The sequence below is a fragment of the Sus scrofa genome, unplaced genomic scaffold (assembly GCF_000003025.6).
Source record: "Sus scrofa isolate TJ Tabasco breed Duroc unplaced genomic scaffold, Sscrofa11.1 Contig1878, whole genome shotgun sequence".
Classification (NCBI taxonomy): Eukaryota; Metazoa; Chordata; class Mammalia; order Artiodactyla; family Suidae; genus Sus; species Sus scrofa.
This window is the reverse complement of record NW_018084968.1, coordinates 1,378,689-1,396,375: the sequence shown is the minus strand read 5'-3', so window position 1 is coordinate 1,396,375 and position 17,687 is coordinate 1,378,689. Positions and strand designations below refer to the sequence as shown.

Below are 17,687 nucleotides of genomic sequence, written 5' to 3'. Positions count from 1 at the left end.
ACATTAGATTTCTTTTCTTGTAGAGGAGGTGGCAATTTGTCTTCAAAGGAGTGTGTGTGTGTGTGTTTGTAAATAGTGTAGTGTAAGCCCTGACAGTTGGCGTTTGTTCTTATAGTTCAAGTACCTGACTTAAGTTTTGACTGCCCAGGCAACCACTCCAAAGTGGCATCACTTCAGTGAAAGTTTATTAGCCACAGGACTAGATCAAGAGCAGAATACGACTTGTGTCCCCCCCCCTCCCCAATGCTCCTTTGTGTAGAGATCTTGGTTGGCTTAATAACTGGCCATTTAGGGCCCTTTTTTCCCCCTTCCTTTCTCTCTCTTTCCGTGCTTTAAATTCACCAATAAAAAAATGAGCCTGGGAAACCTTAGATTCCCAACTCTTGACCCCAATAAAAAAAGAACCCCAGGCCCTGAGCTTGTGTTCTCTCTGTACTCATGCCCCAGCTGTACACCCTCTGCTGTGCTTCGTACATGCCAGGTAAGGAGTAAGCTCTTTAAGTAGTAAATTCTTTTTTCTTCCAAGTTGCCTAATAGTTATTGCTGAGGGGCATCTTGTAATCATAATAAGATCCACAAGGGTCAGTGCAGTCATAACATGAATTTAGAAAGGGGAGCTATCTGTGGGAAACACACCAGGGCCCAGGTGTGTGCCTGCAGGCATTTCTAGCTGGTGACATTACCATCAATAGGTTGGGCTCAGTGATAGATAGATAGATAGATAGATAGATAGATAGATAGATAGATAAAAATCTCAACTTTCTTTATTTGCAGTGTTCCTGCCAGCACCACCAATCATGGACTAATAGATGTTTTATCCATTGCCATGTTATTCCACACTTTATGCTTCTGACAAAGCAACTTATTTTCCAATGAAAGAAGTATATTGCTAGACTTACATGCATTGAGTTCACGCTGAGGAAAAGCTAGCTTGATAAACTGCTGGGAAGCCCTGTTGAAGTGTTTATGATGCCGTCTGGAAGACAACACACCATGGGTCAGAAATTCCGGGGTACAGTACGTGCCTTAAATCAGTGTCCATATGTGGTGTTGCCTCCTCCTTGTCAAGGATTGGAAGTGAAAGTGTACTGAAGGCATTTTTGCTTCCTTTCCCAATGATCATACCCTGAAAGTGTTTGGGAACAAGGAAGGAATGCTTCTGCCAGGAAACAGACACCTTTCTGTTCACTTTGAAGTTGAGAACTTTCCTAGCCATTTTGGGCTCTTTCTCGGGCTGAACCAACAGGCAGAGGTGGTTGCTGTAATGACTGGATCCAGATTACCGATGACAATGTTGTTTGCTGCCTTTTGAGAATGGTAACCCACATTATATCACTCAGCGTATTATCCATCTTTGCTGTAGACTAGATTATCCTGAACTTTAGTGGCTTAAAGCAACTGGCATTTATTAGCCCAGCCTTATGCTTAAGGGCCTTTCACGAGGTATCTGTCAGGGTATCTGTCAGGGTTGCAAATCATCTGAAGGCTCCACTGGGGAAGGGTCTATTGCCAAGTTTACTCACAAGGATGACCCTTGTGAGTTTCTCTTAACCTTTCCCACACTTTTATAGTCCCCTCTTTAAAATCCATCCCCTTTGTGCAAACCATCTGTTTCACGTTTAGAAGTTTTTAATGTACAATGTTGCTTTCCTTCTCCATTCAGAAAATATATGCAGTTGAGGTTTATGATTTATTTAGTATAGTTTATGATAAAATGTGTTTTGTATTTCACAAAGGATGTTCCATAAACACTTGTTGAATGAAATATATGAGTTGTGACTTGAAATCTAACATGAACCTTTTCATAAGGGCCAAAGCTAAGGAACTTTCAAATATAACAAGTTACTGCCAGGGTTCATGATGTTCTGAATTTTCCTCCAAAGGGGAAATGGCCAAATTTGGTCCTTTACATAACTTATTTTGGTAGATAGAATGGAGAAGAGGAAGTGAAAGGAGAGGAGAGAGAGACGGAGAGAGAGAGAGAGGGAGAGAAAACACATTATCTAGGATATGAGAATCTTTTTCAGTGAGGGGCTTTCAGAAAGGTGACATGAAAAGACTAAGAATGCTAAACACAATTTCCTGCAAGTTAACAACTGCTAAAGGCTGTCCTTGAACTTCACCTGTGGTCTCCTTCAAGCAGGTGAGTAATTGGGTTGACTGTCTGCTTAACCCCTTGAGATCCACCAAAGCCTGGCCCTCTAGTGACTAGAAACTCACAAATTGGTTATGTCCCTCTCTTATCCTCACTCCATCGCTGCCAAATGCAGGCTGACATTACTCAGTGTCCTTAACATCTCATCTAATTAGGTTTGCAAAATTCCTGTATTATATTTATTGATTTTTAATTTTTAAAAACATTAATACAATTTTTAGAGATTCCTTTCCTTTTGCCTCTGACTATTTTTAAGGCTTGACTTTCAGCTGACTTTAAAGTAACATATTTGCTAAAATGCTACCCTTGGCTTTGAGAAGCTGGCATGAGCTGACCCGGTGGGGCATTTTTTTGATCTAGCTTTGTCAATTGGAGAGAGCCGTGGACCACGGTGAGTACCAGATTTCTTGAGCCGTATCTCAAATCCCTTAAAGACTTGCATTCTGACCTTGGGAAAGTACTTGCCAAAATCTTGGTCCCAGAGTTTCCATCTGCATGTATGTTTCTCCTTTTTAATCTCTTCCAGAAAGATAGTCCCTGGAGTTCTTTATTCATTTTCAGCTATCTCCGGCCTTTCTCTGAGTTCTCCAAGATTTAGTGCTGTTTTTCTGATTGATATCTGTGGATGAAACAATTTAAACTGACATTGTTAGAGCGTTTGTAGAACATGAAAAAAGCTTGTATTACAAAGTTATATTTAAAAAGGACTTTACAAAGCCATATAAGCAGTATGATCACAACCACTTAAAATATACTCAGGAAATGTAACAGCGTACATGCTTTTGGGATATGGAAAAAGGATATATATATATATGTATATATATATATGAAATAATTTTTATGATGACTAAGAATTGCATCTATAGTGGAGTTCCCATTGTGGCTCAGTGATAATCTACCAGACTAGCATCTGTGAGGATGCAGGTTCAATCCCTGGCCTTACTCAGTGGTTTAAGTATCTGCTGTTGTCATGAGCTGTGGTGTAGGTCACAGATGTGGCTCAGATCCTAAGTTGCTGTGGCTGTGGCATAGGCCGGGAGCTACAGCTCTGATTCAACCCCTAGCCTGGGAACTTCCTTATGCTATAGGTGTGGCCCTAAAAAGATAAAAAAAAAAAAAAAAAAAAAAAAAAAAAAAAAAAGAATTGCATGTATAGTGGAAATATTCTCTTTATTTAAAATAGTTTAGGGTCACCACTTGCAATTGTAGCATTCATACACTTTCCATGGCACCTGGCTGATGGAATCAGCTGGAGCTGAAATCTAGCTGAGCCTGGCTATGGTGTGGAGGTGCACCTGCCCAGGGTGTGACTTTTTCCTAATCTATCTGCCCAGAGGAGGTATATTTTCTAATCCTTATGGAAACTTTCTAAAGAATAGTGGAGGAGTTCCCTGGTGGCCTAGCCATTGTCACTGCTATGGGTCAGGTCACTGCTATGTGCAGGTTCCAGACCTGGCCCAGGAACTCCCACATGCCACAGACACAGCCAAAAAAAAAAAAAAAAAAAAAAAAAAAGAATGGTGGAATCTTAGAATAGAAGAATAGAGATAGAGAGCCGGTGAGTAAGTTGGTTAGTCTCATAATGGTGAAGCTGGGGTCCTAAGTAATTTCTTTAAATGGGGCCATTGTGTTTTACATGCTCCCCATCCTCTAACGTTGCCTAGGAGTCAGGAACAACTGTTGTGTAATTGTGCTTGGTTGGTTCCAAATACAGCCTAATGATTCAAATCCAGTCCCCTGTGCTAGGAAGACATGCCAAACTCAGTGGCAACTTTGGAGCTTAAAATTTGATTTCAACAAAGCGTGGTGGGTGTTTTGGATCATTCGGCTTAAGACTCTCCAAGGAAGTGCTTCTCTCAGAGGGAAGTTGGGTTGATTCTATCTGGTAGAAGTTAATCTGGAATTTCCTAGCCCAGGTTTCTCAAATTGAGTTCTGCAAGATATTAATGTGGTTTATCTCCATACATACACAGGTGCCCATGTAACCAACCGAACTATACTTTGAATAAAAGGACAGTAAATTCCCACTGTGGCTCAGCAGGTTAAGAACCCAACTAGTATCCACGAGGAAGTGGGTTCCATCCCTGGCCTCGTTCAGTGGGTTAAGGATCCGGCGTTGCTGCGAGCTGTGGTGTAGGTTGAAGATGTGGCTCAGATCCCACGTTAATGTGGTTGTGGTGTAGGCCAGCAGCTGCAGCTTGGATTCAACCCCTAACCTGGGAACTTCCATATACCGTAGGTTTGCCCCTAAAATTATAAATAAAACAAAATAAAATAAAAAATAAAAGGACATGAAAAGAGGTGCTTCCTATTTTCTCAAAGGACTCGAAGTCAAGAACAATGCAATGGTCCCTAGTACTCCCATGTGCTAGACAAATATGTTTCCAAGGATGTGAACACATCCCGACTCGCACTGACTCAACACCCCCTCCAGCCTCGGTATTGGGAGAGGTGGCTGGGTTGGAAGACTTTGGAGAGACTGATTTCAGAGAGAGCTGTCAAGGAGCTGTGTGTCCCCAATCCCCTCTCCATCACAGAGTGGGGGGAGCTCCCCCTACAGCTCCAGCCAAGCAAGGAGAACGTCGAGAAGACCTATCAAGAACTTGACAGGTGGTCCCTAGAGTTGAGGAGTGCAGGGCCTGGCATCTGACTCACATTTGAAATGTCTGAAAATGAGAATGGGGGCTGACGCTTCCCCAGCTGGCATGACAGCAAAGGAGAGCTGCTATGGGAAGGGCCCTGACTTCTAGAGTTTGGGGCACAAGGATGCTTGTGTACTTATGAAAAGTCAAACATGAACCCCTAGGAAGGGCATGTGACTTGGAGGTCACAGGGACTCTTCCTCCAGGGGTGGCAAGGTGAATGGGAGAGAGGAGTGGGCCACTGGAAACCAGGGAGCTGTGGGGAAAGTCATCAAGGGGGCAGTGGCTGGGAAGATGCCGTGACCCAGGGAGTTTATAAAGATCCTACAAAGATGCTGTAAGAAAGGAAGAACCACTTTTGGACATGTGTCTCTTCTATAAGATGCCAGCAGAAAACTCAGTGTTTTCCAGATCAGAATGTCCCATCCTCTCAAAACTATGAGGGGTCTCAAACTGCAGCTGGGAAGTGGAGGAGAAGGTAGTGTGGGGTGGGGAAGTAGAGAAAAAGGACTCTAACCCATTCCCATCTCAGCTTTTCAGCCTATGGTTGGCCTGAGCTGGAGGCAGAGAAATGTTTTAAATTATCTGATGTTTGGAATTTTACTATTTTGCAGGACTTTTTTTTTTTTTTTTTAATACCGGGGCAAAGGCAGCTTTTTTTTTTTTTTTTGTCCTTCTGCCATTTCTTGGGCTGCTTCCACAGCATATGGAGGTTCCCAGGCTAGGGGTCTAATCAGAGCTGTAGTTACCAGCCTACACCAGAGCCACAGCAACACGGGATCGGAGCCGCGTCTGTGACCCACATCACAGCTCATGGCAACGCCGGATCCTTAACCCCCTGAGCAAGACCAGGAATCGAACCTGCAACCTCATGGTTCCTAGTCGGATTTGTTAACCACTGCGCCACGACGGGAACTCCCAAAGGCAACTTGTTTAAGAACATAGTTGTGAACCTGTGAGACCTTCCCGGGACTCCATCATAGATAAGGAGGAATAATTTGAGTTTCAAAGAAAACTAGTATGAAAAACATAGTGAGTTTCCAATCATCGCTTACTAAGTTCGGCTCATTCACTTGTCTGATTGTGGTTATTTAAGTATAATATCTTGATTACTGGTCTCGCCTGCTAATAATAGCAACTTGGCCTTATGATTTTTTTAAAAAAAATTTTATGGGATTTTTTTTTTTTAAAGTGGCTACACCAGCTGCATATGGACATTCCCAGGCCAGATTGAGTCTGAGCCACAACTGTGACGAATGCCACAGCTGCAACAACGCTGAATCCTTTAACCCACTGGGATGGGCAGGGGATTGAACCCATGCCTCTGCAGCAATCTGAGCCGCTGTAGTCACGTACTTAACCCGTTGTGCCACAATGGGAACTCCACCTTACACTTTCTTTACAGTGTTATTATAGAAGGAGCATCCACTGGCCTTCTTGTGGAAGATAATTTCATCTCAGAGTGGCCCCTCTTGTCATTTCTGAGGTTTTTTTTTTTTTTTTTTTTTCCTGTGATGTGGCAGTTCTTACCCAGGAGGGCATGTCTTTCTGGTCCCCTCATTCCAATTTCTTGTTGCCATTTGCTGCCTCGTCTGTCATTGGTTCTCATGACAAGTAGCTATTCCCTCTCTTGGTTCCACCAGACTGACCCTGGTGACTCCTCCCCAGCCCCAGGAAGGGGCACGGCTCTCCTCATGTCCAGAGTGCCATCTAGCTGCTTGCACGGCTTCCCTGGAGCAAGAAACCAGACCTGCCCTTTTGAAACAGGGAGTTTTACAACAGCTGTCTGTCAAATATACCAGCAATTTCTTTGGCTTCTGGTGCTGAGGCTGCCGCTTGTTGAGAGTTTCTAGAAAAATGGAATGCTTGATGGTGCCCTCATACTTTAGCTGTTTCCATATATCCAGGGACTGTTCACCTCAACCACCTGGACCACTTCTGCTCTCTCCATGTGTCTCCACTGCTCCTAGCCCCAGAGAGGAGGAAGTCCTCTCTCCTGCATTCCCAAAGCCACTCCATTTCCCAACCCCAGTCTCACTACTTTCCCAGGATGACTGAAAAGGCAAATGTTAATTTCCTTTATGAAAGTGTTCTACCATCAACTTCTAGGGTGTAATTTTGGCTCCATCAACCAAGCACAATGATAACAAAATTTGCTTTTTCTAAGGTTAAGGTGATCCATGATCACCTTTCACATAAAGAGCCAAATACACTTAGGAAATTGTCTTAATCATTATGTGATAAAGTACCTTTAAAATATAACCTGTCATACTAATTGGCTACATGAAGTCATCCTTCTTATGTACATTGTCTTATAATTTCAACACAATTTTATGGTATTATTTAAATTGTACTGCATGGTAAATGCATGATTCCACCTTATTCCCTACAGATCTATGGCAGAAAGAAGGAAGCCTTGAACCAATTGTGGAGTCTCATGTTCTTCAAACAGTCTAAATCGAAACACCCCCCCTTCCCCCCAAAATAAAACTCAGAATGCAATTCCAAGTGAAGACAAAGAATTGCACTTTATAATGCATGGGATGCTTTTGGCATTCCATCAATGCATAAAACTTGTGACAGTGTTCAAAATATCGAATGGTATGATAAGCTTGGGAAATACCGCATTCTATCAGATGAGTGGGGGCTGGTAGGTGGGGAGCAGGTGGGGGCTGGTCAGGTTATCTCCACATCATGTTCCCATGAGTCTCTGCCAGGGATCCCAGTGGCAGAGAGGATGAACAATCAGAGTTTGTTTTGCAGTATAAGAGTGTGGGGGGTTTTAGGAGGTGCCCCCCAAAATTGTCATTTATCTTGCTGTCCCAGAGGTGCGGCCAGAACTCTGGTGATCTGCAAGGAATGAGTTATGTTTGTCTTTCTCCCTCAAGGCTCTCATCAATGATGAGCTCTATAAATGTAAACTGGGCACCCTGATTGGGAGAAGGTTACAGAACTCTGGGGATTTCTCTCTGTGCTCGTCTTCTTAGTGAGGATAAATCAGTCCCTGTCTGGGTGGGAAACATAATCCAATAAAGTCAAAGAGAAAAAAAAAAGATTCAAGAGAGGCAGAAGTGGAATTAAAACTATGGTCACGAGGCTAGCCAGAGGAAGAATGCAGTGCAGAAGAACAAGAGAAGGGAAAGACTTTAAAACTGGCGTGCTGGCAGGGTCCAGGCTCTGACTGCAGACGGTAACACGGTACCTTTTGAAAAATCTGTGGCAGCTTGTAATTGAGAGCAATAAGGAAGCAATTTCAAGGAGTCTTGTGATTACAGGTCCAGGAGAGAAAGACACTGGGGTGGTCTGGAAGTCTGCTGGGCTGTGTGGGGTGTTTGCACATTGATTGGATATGCTTGATCTGGAGCGGAGCCAGCTTCTTGCAGTGACTGAGCATCTGCCAAGATGTATCAGGCCTGGAATTCACTACCAACGTCTTCTAAGATGTCTGGGTAAAATTGATCCAACCTTGTGCAGCTTGAAACTTGTTTCAGTATTAACAGTTTGATGTCTGAGGAAGAAGACTGAAGGCTCCCCCAAACACAAGATATTGACGTTTCTTTTTCCCCTGAAAGGACGATCATTTAGAGGAGAAAGGAGGCTATGTGGAGCGAAACTTGCAGAAAATGTCAAAGAAATGGGTCGTGGCTTTCTGGATGTGTTTGGCGACTCTAGGATAATGAGCTTGCTACTGCTAAAGGCAACTGGAAAGAAGGGGTTTTGTTAAAAGCAAACTTGCTCTTCCATCAAGAGGGCTTTAAACTGAAATTTGAAAGGGAGGTGAGAAGGACTCAGATAAAACTGTACATCAGGAGATTTCGGCGGATGAAGGGCATGGCCCAGAACAGCTCTTCCCAAGTGTGGGTGATTCAGTTCTCCGTGGGGTTAATTGTTGTTCAGCTAAAGTAGGGTTTGGTGATGAAGGAGAAATGGAGAACCCCAGGTTATGCAAACCCAATCAGGTTTCTTTGGGGAGGAACGTCTCACACCAACTTGTGCTCTGACTTGCAGAGAAACTTAAGGTACAAAGTGTGTCCTAACTCCTTTGATCATAGAATCTTGTTTTTTCACTGACATATCTTAATGTATCATAAAAATTCTAGTGATCCATTCCACTCTGCTGGGGAAACTTTGATCTAGAGGGAAGTAGCCATTCTATAGAACCCCTCCAACCCCCTTCCACAATCCTACAAATATCTGAGTAGATAGGTTGGCATTTGAGAGAGATCGATAATGGCAGGCCTTTTCTCAGTCAGAGTCAGGAACCAATTTAGAGATGATCAGAGGAGTCAGAAAGGAGGACATCTAGGAGGACTTTTTCACTAATCAGAGCTGGGTGGGGAATGTGGCTTTCAAACTTTTATTTGTGTGACGCAATAGATGGAACTGTGTCCCTTCAGAATTCACATGTTTAAAAAAAGCAAAAAAAAAAAAATGGCACAACATTGTAAATGAACTATAATTTTCTTTAAAAAACTATGCGAAATCTCTATGCATCCCCCCCCACCCCCCGCAAAGTAATGGCATTTGCAGATGGGGCTTTTGAGACCTGATTAGGTTTAGATGAGGTCATGAGTGTGGGGGAATCTCATGAAGGGGTTAGTGCCCTTGGAAGAAGGAACACAGTGCTCTCTCTCTCCTCTCTTTCTTTCCTCTTTGCCAGGTGAGGACACAAGAAGAAGAGAGCAGAGAGCTCTCACCAAAACCCTACCATACTTTTACCCTGTTCTTGGACTTCCAGCTTCCATAACTGTGATGTTGTTTAAGCCATTCAGGATGGTATGGCATTCAGGATGGTATGGCATTCAGGATGGTATGGTATGGCAGTCTGAGTCTAAAACCTGTGGGCTTCCTAAAGTGAATTCAAGCCACTTGGTCATAAAGAACTCTAGAAAAATACAGTCCTCTGCAATGCGGAGGTCTACTGCTGGGCTAAGAACGGATCAAAATCCATGCAGATGAGCAGAGCTGCCATGCAGACCAACTGTGTTCTCCCAAACTCACCACTGAGACACGTCATTCCTTCTACTTTAGGGAGGGGTGGAAAGAAGCATTAGGGCTTGATGAAAATGTGGTCTTCTTTCACAGTTTTTCCCTTCACCAAAGAAGAATTTGCAATGATCTTTATTTCTTGTGTGACCATGGAATGAGATTGAACAAAGGGATCATGCAAGAGTTTGTGCGTGCATGCATGCGTGCGTGCGTGTGCGTGCATGCATGTGTGCGTGTGCATGTGTGTGTGTGTGTGTGTGTGTGTGTGTGTAAAACACAGCATGGTGTGTGCTTGGTGCGTATTTGCCAATGGCTAATTCTGTGAGATGCATTGTGTCTCCCCATCTGGCCACAGACATTCCAAATAGCTCATTAGGACAAAGCAACTCTTCAGTGTACACTAGTTCATACCTATGGACCCACCTTGACTGCACAGACAAGTCTTTACTTGAGATAAGAAAAGGCTCCGTGAGCTAAATGTGTCTTAGAAGATAAAGAGGTGCTCAGGAGCCTAGTGTGGATTCCAAGGACTCTTGGCCAACAAGTCAGGAACTGGGGGCCCCGGCTCTGAGAAATTCAGGAACCTTAGTCATATTCTTCCAGAATGTAGTCTTCCTGGAACTTCTTCCATTTCCATTTGTTTCCATCACCATTCATAGTAAAATTCATAAAAGACAAAGGTCTGTGGGTGTGTCTTTGGAAGCATTCAGGAGGAGAGGCATGAGAGAGTTTCAACCAGTCTTGAGAGGGATGCCCAGGGATGGTGCCCGTGGGATGAGTGGGTGATTGGGGGTTTGCAAAGGTTGGACTCATGCCTACATATGAAATATTAGGATGCAACTTGCTTAAATAAAATGGATCTGAAAACGTGGACTTGTGGAATAACACTTCCATCCAGGTAATAAACCCTAGGGTGGAGAAGTTCAACTTTACAAGCTGAAACAAGAGCTCTATCATACCAAATTCCAGGACTCCCCATCTGGCATTTTCAAGGTGTGCATTGATTATAAAACCATACATACATTAATTAATTTGATATACAATTTACATTACATGGACTCCTGTTGGTTATTTTACTCATTTTTTAATTTTGTTGAAGTACAGTTGATTTACAATGTTGTGATAATTTCTGCTGTACAACAAAGAGATTCAGCACACACATATCCATTCTTTTTCAGACTCTTTTTCAATAAATTATCACAGTGTATTGCATAGACGTCCTTGTGCTGTTCACTAGGTCCCCATTGACCATCCATTCCATATACAATGGTGTGCATATGCCAATCCCCAATCCATCCCTCCCCCAGCACCTATCCCCTTTGGTAAGACTCCTCTTGGTTACAACAGAGTTGAAACTTAGGAATTCATGGTAAAAATTCATTGTTTGTTTTTTAAACTCTTGTGATCTCCGGTCTTTTAGTTTATTCAGGTATGTGCTACATGCAAAAGTGTAAGGTTATGGTCACAGGTGATAAAAGACTACCTGTGAGTTAAAGGACAAAGTTGCATTGAGGTTTTGGTTTTAACATGTTTTTTTTCTAACCAATTTATTATTTTTTAGCTTGCAAAAACAAGACCAACTTGAGCTCTTAAAAACACCTTTAGTTCTGAACTTTTTGAAAGAAAAACAGCTTTATTATTTAGAGTCTGAAATGCTCTGCTCCAAATTATTTTCTAAAAGAAACAGTTGTTAATATAACACAGTTTCCTGATAAAAGTTGCATTTTCTCAAAAATGCATCTTTTAAGCCCAAGCTCCTGATCCCTCCCACTCCCTCCCCCTCCCATAAGGGAGCTTGGGCTTATCAGACACAACCTAGAATAGATTTACAAGGAGATCCCGCTGAATAGCATTGAGAACTATGTCTAGATACTCATGTTGCAACAGAAGAAAGGGTGGGGGAAAAACTGTAATTGCAATGTATACATGTAAGGATAACCTGACCCCCTTGCTGTACAGTGGGAAAATAAAAAAAAAAAAAGAAAATGAAAAAAAAATGCATCTTTTATGTTTTCTAGGTGCCCAAAGAGTGAACAGAGGACCTGTGATGTGGCAAGGTTCTCCTTTTCTATTCAATGTCTTACCGTGGCTGGCACTTTTCTGGCAAATCCTCTCCATCTCCATTTCAACGTTGGATCATTTCTCAGTGGGTTCTTATTATGTGTTTACCTGTTGCCCACCTGCCCCAGACTAGATTTTTACCTTCCCAAAGGGCAGGGGTTGTGTCTTGTTTACTGTTTGTATTACACCAAGCACAATCCAGAGCTTCAGTACGTGTTGGTTGACTAAGTGAGTTGATGAAAGAGGTTTTCAGTGAGGTTTGAAGGGAGAAGGAAGAGATGAGACCTTGCAGAAATCTGGAGGAACTCATCTGGCCCAATCAAGACACGAGGAGTAATTATGAACATGTGAGTTGAAGAGGTGCAGGTTTGGGGAGGAGGGATAAAGAAGAGCCGGAAGAATTTCACGGCGAGGGAACAGCATTTAGAACCCAAAGAAAGCAAAGAGGAAAAAGCACTCTGCTCTGCTAGAACCAGAATGTAATGTTCTTGAAAAACTTCGTATGATAAAAATTCAAGTTATTAAAGTATCATTTCAATGGGAAAAGAAGGTTAAGGGGTTAGAGATTTTCAGGCACAAAATAACAGATGATGCTTTTTCTATATGGATTTCAAAATCTGCAAAGAATTAAGATCTTGTACCAGTGGGAATTTCACTGAGGCAGACATCTGCTGGAGGTCTAACTCTGCGAAAACACATCAACTGATAAATTGTTGAAAAAGCCTAATAATCATTTCATTTTTCAGAGGCTGGAATAAGCAATAAAGAGGCGGGCACTGTGAACGGAGCCATGATGGAGACAGAACAGGGACGTAAGAAGGACGTGGAGGCCCTTTATTTGGGTCCTTCCCCAGTTCCTTCCTCCCATTCTCCCTTCTTCCTTCAACACTTATTGTGGTTTCAGTGCCAGAGATACAAGACGAAGATTAATAACAGTCCATTCATTTCTGTCCTCAAGGAACTCCTAGCCCAAGGAGAAAAGAGCTAGCCAAAGATAACTAAAAAGTAATGCAAGAGATGATGTATCTGGGTTCAAATGTAAAACTCTGTGTGTGTGTGTGTGTGTGTGTGTGTGTGTGTGTGTGTGTGTGTGTGTGTGTATACACATGAAGAATTATGTGCACATGGTGGCATTGTCTAGGGGGATGGCTTCACTTTGAAGTTGCCCTGTTAGAGGATACAGGAGCTTTTACTTCAATTGAGTGAGATATGAGAAAGGTTTTTCAAGAATTCCAAACAGAGGAGGAAGCTTGGGAGAGGCATCACCATGAAAGGGTGTCTTAGTGTATTTAGAGGAATGATGAACCATCTGGGGCAGTTAAGAGGAACAAAGAAGGAATGCCAAGGTAAGGCTGGAAATGTGAGCCTGTAGAAGCTGTCTGCCTTCATACATGTTGTATATGTTTTATACATGTGAGGTTGTAAAAGCGAATAAACAGAAGGGTTTGAAACAATGTTTTATTATAGTTGATTTACAGTTTCTGTCAATTTATGCTGTATTGCAAAGTGACCCAGTTACACATATACACATATTCTTTCTCTCACATTATCCTTTATCATGTTCCATCACAAGATATTACTAGATATAGTTTATATGACTAGATATAATTCCCTGTGCTACACAGCAGGATCTCACTGAAGGGTTTTTAAATAAAGGAGTTAAAGTGTTGGATTGGCATTTTAGCACATGGAACGGAGTAGTTATGGCATAGAAGGGAACATGGAACAAATAATAAAATGCGACCTACCTTACTTAGGTTCAAAGACAGTAGACTTTGAAAGGGTCAGAAAAAAAGATAGGAATGGTCTTAGAACTTTGGCTTGGAGAAGCCAGAACTGGTTAGGAGATGCCATGAAATAAAACTCTCGATGCATTTATTTATTCACTTATTCAACAATGTCTTACCAAGTAAGGAATAGATGTCAGGGATTATAATAGGTTCTTGGGGTAGAGCTGTGAACTAAACAGTGTTTCCCTCTGCTCTTGTAGGCTTGCAATCTAGAATGAACAGTCACAGCCCATTAGTTGGCTATGGAATGAACTTAATGGGTTTTATCAAGAAGAAGAGGGAAGGAGGAGGACAAGGAGAAGGAAGGGGGAGGAGGAGAAGGGGGAAATAAAAAACGTGGGCAAGGAATGGAACGGAATAGAAAATATCAGGGCACATCCCACATACTGAGAATAGAACCTGCCTCATTAGAGTGTTTCTCCTGTTGTGCTGGGTCATGATGGAAGATGTATGTTTCACAGTGAGAGACTGATTTCAGGCACGCCACTTTGAGGGCTTCCTCCATCGCAATCCATTCCAGACATCACTCGAGCCCCATCACTCCCAAGCACCAGGTTCTCGCTCCCGTCCATCCTCAGTACCTCCTTCCTCTTCCCTTCTTTTGGCCCTTCTTATAGTTACTTACCTTTGTGGGGGACATGTCAATAATTATTGAGCATAATAACATTTAGTAAGGCTCCCCATCATGCTAAACACGGATGATTTAAAGGTGATGTGAGGAGTTCCTGCTGCGGTGCAGAGCTTAATGATCTGGCTTGTCTCTGTGGAGGCACCGGTTCGATCCCCAGCTCAGGGCAGTGGGTTAAGGGTCTGGCATTGCTGTGGCTGTGGTTTAGGTCGCAGTTCTGGCTTGGATTTGATCCCTGACCTAGGAACTTGCATGTGCCAAGGGAGGCTGGGAAAAAAAAAAAGGTGACTTGAAACAAACAAGACTCCCCAGCGCTACAGGATTCATAATCTAGTGAGAGAGAGAAATATCAATAAATATATCACATGGATAAATACACAATTATGAACAGTGATAAGTGATACCAGAGGGAGGAAGAAAGGAAGGGAAGAAAGAAAGAAAGAAGAAAGGCAGGGGAGGAGGGAGGGAGGGAGGAATGGGGGGGAGGCACAATCTCTGACAGTGAGACAGAGACTTTCTCCTCCAAAGCAAAAATGGCTAGAGAAACCCTGCACGTGTTTCAGCGTATGTCTCTGTGGGGCATTTTCTCCTGTCTTCCGTAAAACCTAAGGCTAAAACTGCCCCTTGTCCCCATCCCAGGGCAACCCCTCATTAAATATGCTCCGTGTGTCTGGCGTGGGCTCTAAGGGAAGAAGGCTATACTCAAAGGAGCCATTTATCCTACTTTGTAGTCCAATGAAGGCTTAATGTAGCTTGGGAGGTGGAGATGAGGTCATTACTTCCCAGATTGAGGGCTGAAAGTGAATTGCATTGTCACCGACTGCCTTCTTATTTTAGGTCTAGGACTGTGCAGCAATTCTTTATCATGTTTTTAGATCCATGCTTAGGATATATGAGTTGGCTATATCCCGCCATTTGGATGTTATTAATATGCAGGACTGCTGCATCCTCTTCCAGAAAATTCCTCTGCACTTTTCCCTCAGGACTCACCTTCCCTCCAGACCAGATGAGGTAGAGTTCCTTTCCGTCCAAGTCTGTAAGGCAAGGAAATCAATTGGACCCAATGACAGTGTGATTCAGTGGGCCCTGAGCAGAGGCTGAGCGCTTGTCACTGGCTCTGTGGTGGATAGGGAGGCAAAAGCTGCAGAACTAAGACTTTCCAGGCACAGTTGCTGTGAAAGTGTTTTTTACAATGAAGGTACCTTGCACATTAGAGCTCTTAGCAGAAGGGGACTTTGTTTGTTTGTTTGTTTGTTTGTTTTGAGCCATACCCAAGGCATATGGAGGTTCCCAGGCTGGGGGTTGAATTGGAGCTGCAGCTGCTGGCCCATGCCACAGCCGCAGCAACGTCAGATCTGAGCTGCGTCTGTAACCTACACCACACCTCATGGCAATGCCGGATCCTTAACCCACTGAGAGAGGCCAGGGATCGAACCTGCATCCTCATGGATACTAGTCAGATTTGTTTCCACTGAGCCACAACGGGAACTCCGACTCTGGCATCTTTCGAAACAAATAAAAATAATAAGAAAATAAAGTAAAAGTATCCTTCTGGCATCCAGGAATCTCAGAGATCGGATGCTATCTTAGTGATTCAGCCTCTGCTCCCAGTCCCCTCAGAGGCTCCCAGCAGGGTGTGGATGCAGAGAAGCTGCAAGAGCCAATTCCCTGCCAGGAGCTGACCAGGGTGCTTTTCAAGCACAGGCTTGGCCGTCCTTCCCGGGGATCAAGAAAGGCGAGGTCATACCCCAGACTACTCAGGGCACTGAGGCTCCCAGAGAAAAATAGCTTGAACAAGGTCCTTCATTCATTCTATGCATAACATTCTTTGTGTGTGGCTCTGCCCTGGGCAGGAGGATATAATGGTTATGTTAGGCAAGGGGTCCCTTGGTAGCTTAGCAGTTAAGCATTCAGTGTTGTCATTGCTGTGGCTTGGGTTCCATCCCTGGCCCAGGAACTTCCACATGCAGTGGGCATGACCAAAAAGAAATAAATAAAATATAATAAAAAAATTAACAACTCTAAGATATATGGGTGATGGGGTCCTGAGGTATAGCACAGGGAACTGTATCCAATCTCTTGGGTAAGAACCTGATGGAAAAAACAACTACAAGAATGGGTGTGTGTGGGTGGCTGGATTACTTTCCTATGCAGTAGAACCTGAAGGAACTTTGTAAATCAATTACATTGTAACAAAAATTTAAAAAAAATAGGAGTTCCCATTGTGGCTCAGTGGTTAATGAACCCGGCTAGTATCTATGAGGACACGGGTTCAATCCCTGGCCTTTTTCAGTGGGTTAGGGATCCCACGTTGCCATGAGCTGAGGTGTAGGCTGCAGATGCCACTCAGATCCCATGTTGTTATGGCTGTGGTGTAGGCTGGCAGCTACAGTTCCGATTCAACCCTTAGCCTGGGAACCTCCATATGCAGTGGGTGCGGTTCTAAAAAGACAAAAGACAAAAAATAAAATAAAACTTCAGGTGCAATGATTTTTAAAAAGGAAAAAAACCCCTTAACTCTATAAATAAATAAAAACAAGTTAGGCAAGATCCTTACCCATACAAAGCTTCAAAAGATAGACCGCTGGTATCTAAATAAAAGTTTAATTTTGGAGAGTGATCCGTGCCATGGAAACCATAAGGATGAACTGTGATGGGGAATAACTTGGGGGATGTTGCAGGTGCTGTGGTCAGGGAACTCCTCGTGATAGAGACGACATTTGAGCTGAGAATGCCTGATGAGAAGGAGCTGGGCATGAGGATGCCTGGGAAAGAGTCTCAGGTTGGTAAACTGCAAGAGTGAAACGTCCTCCGTGGGAATAACCTGGACATGCTCAGCTCAAGGGGTGGGAGGAAGACCAGTGTGGCTAGAGTATCGTGTAAAGGGGGTCACAAAGGCCCTTCAGGTTTTTTATTTTTTATTTTTAGGGCTGTACCTGCAGCATATGGAAGTTCCAGGGCTAGGGAGTCAAATCGGAGCTGCAGCTGCCAGCCTATCCCACAGCTTTGGGCAATACCAGATCCTTAACCCACGGAGGGAGGCCAGGGATCAAACCTGCATCCTCATGGATACTATGTCAGGTTCTTAACCCACTGAGCCAAACAGGAACTTCCCATCAGGGTTTAATCAGAGAAGCAGTAACCCTGAGAATTAAAAAGCTAAGGCACTTATTATGGAGGTTCGACCTTGTGCAATTGTGGGACCTCGTTAAAAAGTTTGATAAGGCTGTTGCTTCTACATCTGGTATTGGGTCTGAAGTCAGCAGGACAGGTAGGTGGTTGGGAAGGAAAGATGGACATGGAGTGGGGGAGGGCAATGATGTCTGTGGCCAGCTGGCACCTTTTGCCATGGACTTGTACCAGGATTTGGAGGAGCTAAAGGAAGGGAGAGAATGGGAGCTGGAATCACCAGAGTCGTGTCA

At 43.4% G+C, this 17,687-nt stretch overlaps 1 long non-coding RNA gene across 1 annotated transcript; it reads left to right on the top strand.

The window, feature by feature from the left end:
* The first annotated feature begins 1,972 nt into the window (after positions 1-1,972).
* LOC102165387 lies at positions 1,973-13,283 on the top strand. The gene is made up of 3 exons (XR_002341062.1): positions 1,973-2,143; positions 11,805-11,932; positions 12,594-13,283. It is a non-coding gene; the product is annotated as an uncharacterized LOC102165387 (long non-coding RNA).
* Positions 13,284-17,687: the final 4,404 nt, after the last annotated feature.